Raw genomic sequence first — 4,199 nt, 5'->3', positions numbered from 1 at the left:
TTCCTGCTTATTCTTCCAAGCTCGAGGTTTCGGCTCCCGTTTGGGTCCGGCTTGGGGATTCTGGATAGTGCCCCAACTGCTTGGACAGCTACGCAGCCGCCTCAGTCCGAGGCCAGGCCCTCGTTGCTAGGAGACCAGGAATCCACGCAGCTTCCTGAAGGCTGGTAATAGAGCGAGTCTGGTCCCAGGGCGAGCTCACCCCAGGGCCACTCAGCCCTACGGCTGAACGGGAGAGTCTGACAGCAACGGGGAGTCACGAGGATTTGTCTGTTTACTAGGAACGTGTATTTATGTCTCCTTCCATTATTCAGTGGAAACATACATGGAAGTCACATGGCATCTTGTTGTTTCCTCAATGAAAACATGTGAACTGAAGACAGCCATGTCCTCCAGAAAAGGAACAGAAGTGTTTACATCCACTCTAAATTCTATATGACTCCCCCACTGGTCTGTCACTACTGCCTATGAGAATCTGCCTAAACTTTCTCCATGTTTAGGCGCTCAGACTTGAAAAGAATCCATCACTAGTGTTTCCAAGATCCGGACCTGGGCTAGAAATTTTCTGCTTCAATATCCATTACTCACTGCCTCCAATCATACTGTCAGATCTAAAATTCATCCCAGCTCCTTAATGGCTCTAAGGGCTAACAAATCCATTATTTCTAAACTCGTCATGTCAAGATCATTCTGTTGGACCAGTTTTATAGAATAGTGGGAACCTGGCTTTGAATGCTGTGATGACGCAACAGCAAAGCTGGAGAAATAGCCTTAGAAGCACTGAATCCCCATCCCTATCAAGTGCCTATAAAGAACCCTAGATCATCCTCTGTCAAATTATTTATAGGTGTCAAGAAATATTTCTAATTATATCCATTCACAGCCACAGTCAGTGAATATTGTGCAAAGAGATTGCCAAAAAAGGTTTTGCCAAGTAGGTTCCCAGATGGGACAGCTGAGGTGGCTGCTGTGTTTGCAAAACGGTCTCTATAAAAGTGGAGTTGGGATGCCTCTGTCCTGTCCTTCCTCAAAAGCCTTTAAGGTATGTATACATGGAAGAACTCTTGGCTAGTCTTACACTCCTGATGAAAATGATCATTCACTTAAGGGAGATGGCTACTATTTCCCAAATTTTAATTTCTCTCTCTGACAGTCCTAAGATGACATCGTACACAATATAGTTACTAATATTTTGTGATTAAATGGAAAAAAATGAAAGAATCTGCATTCTCTTGTTTCTCTTTCAACAGTAGTTTCTGCTTTGAGCCTGCTACCTTCTGCATCTGATAACACAAGAGGTAAGAGTAATTTATTATTACACTCTAAAGAATAAAGAGATTTCTATATTGCTATGTCTTAAAGAGCTACCAGTTTATTTCCTAGTTTAGTACTGGGAATAGGATACAAGAAGCAGTTGTTTAAAACTGGCTTCTCATAAAATTCTGGCTTTTCAGGCCACTTACCCACACAAAATCTAGTGACTCTTCTCTGTGACATGTGAGAACTTCAGAAAGAATGCAAGGATCATATCTAATATTTAATATGAACTATTACTGCAACTTAACCTCTGAGGATATTATCAGGAGGGATAAAATCAACAATGTGCAGCTACAGAAGTCAAAATTTCCAGGTGCCAATCCAAGCTTTGCACCAACTCTAGTTGCCTGGGTTAAGACAGTTGGCTTTGTGTATCTTAAAATACAGCATGTTGCGGTGGAATTAGCATTGAACCTGGACTTAAGACAACAGGGCTCACATCCTAACACCACCACTCACACCTTTGGAACACTGCAAGACTCTTCAATTTTCTGGGCCTCAGTTTCCTCATCAGTAAAATAAGGAAGCTGAATCCTATATAACTACTCAGGTGCCTCCAGCTCTTGTAAACTATGATCTAAGTCAATGTTTCCAAGGACTTCTCCACAGAACTGAAACATTTAACGGATCTCCCTCACTCCATGTATTGGAATGTGTACTTTTACTACTACACTAGAAATATAAAATATACATAATGATAAAAACATACTATATATTTAATAACTATTTTGAATGCATTTATATTAAATATAGCAGCTATATTAGATATATTCATTAAAAGAGAAAACATAGTTTGGGAATGTTGCTTGTTTGAACTTGAGACCATTATCACTGTGCAGGTGGATTCAAGGACCTTGGGGATCCTTGGGGGTTTGTGACCCTCACATTGGGAAATGATTTATCTCAGACTGAAATGAGAAGGATCCTTTCTGAGTTCTGTGGATATACTGCATCGTAGTAATCTCTGCAAAGCAGGATGTTGTTAATTCAAAACTGCCTGGTGTGAAAACAAACACAGAAACAAAAAAAGCTTTTCTCCTTGCAAGAGAAAGCCCTAACATTAAATGTTCCGGTATCTGAAAATATGTCTAAATTTCAGAATTGCCAAGAGACTATTAGAGGTACAAATTACATAGATTTCAGGGATACAGTGGCAAACACCCAAACTTTCTAAGTCAACAGAAGTTTAATCCTGATGATTAAGGACCAAGAGTTCTTCTGGAAAGCCTACAAAATGTTGAGGCTGTTGCTATCATTGCTGTTGGCAACCAACACATGGCTTTCCACCTTTTTTAACTCTGGTCAGTCATCTGGGCTAAAGGACTTATTTTCTCATAATTAATTTGTGAGTGAGAAAAAAAAAGTTCACTTTGGCTTGAAACTTTATACTGGCTATCCATTTCAGAAGAAAGATTTAGAGGACTGAAGGAAAGTTATGACCAACCTAGACAGCATATTCAAAAGCAGAGACATTACTTTGCCAACAAAGGTCCATCTAGTCAAGGCTACGGTTTTTCCAGTGGTCATGTATGGATGTGAGAGTTGGACTGTGAAGAAGGCTGAGCGCAGAAAAATTGATGCTTTTGAACTGTGGTGTTGGAGAAGACTCTTGAGAGTTCCTTGGACTGCAAGGAGATCCAACCAGTCCATTCTAAAGGAGACCAGTCCTGGGTGTTCTTTGGAAGGACTAATGCTAAAGCTGAAACTCCAGTACTTTGGCCACCTCATGTGAAGAGCTGACTCGTTGGAAAAGACTCTGATGCTGGGAGGGATTGGAGGCAGGAGGAGAAGGAGACGACAGAGGATGAGATGGCTGGATGGTGTCACTGACTCGATGGACATGAGTTTGGGAGAACTCCAGCAGTCAGTGATGGACAGGGAGGCTTGGCGTGCTGCAGTTCATGGGGTCGCAAAGAGCTGGACATGACTGAGCGACTGAACTGAACGGATGTTTTTTTAAAGAAAGAGAAACGGGAGGATAAAGATATAGGTATATACCTAAAATAATAAGAATCAGATAAAATCAACTGGTATGCTGAAATCTAGCTTAAAAAATCATAGACAATCACTATGAAATTTTACTAAGAATTCAGATGTTTTAATTCAAGAGTCTTTTAAAGTTATCTTCTGTTTAGATAAACCATGACTTCCACAAATTTTAAGAACAGATTATAGAAAAAGAATTTCATATGACTTAGGACAAAATCATTTGTTGCATTTTCAGCTTTCATTGTACTATCCTTTTACTTACCTAATACCTTTGAGTTAATCAGGAGTATATTTGTGTTTATCAGGTATTTTCAACCTGGAATTTTGTTCCAAAAACAGATTTCCCTTTTTATACATCCAACTTTAATAATTTTCACATTCAATTAATAAATCTAGTTTTAATAATTTGAGGCAGGAGGAAAATTTGCCTGAGTAGTTGAGTTTTTAAAATAGGTTCATTTAGATGGTAAAGCCATTAGAAATAGTCATTTTCCATTTCTTTTATAATCACAACATCAAAATAAAAAAGGCAGGGGGTTTGGAAAAGGAAACAAAAAAAAAAGCAAGGAGAAGAAGAAAAAATTCTGAACACATTGCAGATGTTGTTGGTTGAAACGTCAATTACTCCACATTTGTCAAGGATGGCTAATAATACAGAGGATAGAATAGAGGCTTAAACACCACAAATACTAAGCTATCAAGATAAGACTTTCAAATCAGTGATCTGCTCTACCAGCACACTGGCATAGTACACAGGAGTAAGTCCTCAAGTCAGAGTGAGGAATAAGCACAGCCACTGACCAAAAAGCAATGGGAAGAGGTCCACCTGCACCCTGGTTCACCATCCAGCTCTGTCTCTCCATCTAGGTATCTGCTGCCACCAGTAACCTGCAGCC

The sequence above is a fragment of the Capricornis sumatraensis genome, chromosome 8 (genome assembly GCF_032405125.1).
Source record: "Capricornis sumatraensis isolate serow.1 chromosome 8, serow.2, whole genome shotgun sequence".
In the NCBI taxonomy this organism is placed as follows: domain Eukaryota; kingdom Metazoa; phylum Chordata; class Mammalia; order Artiodactyla; family Bovidae; genus Capricornis; species Capricornis sumatraensis.
Note: the sequence above shows the minus strand (reverse complement) of the source record.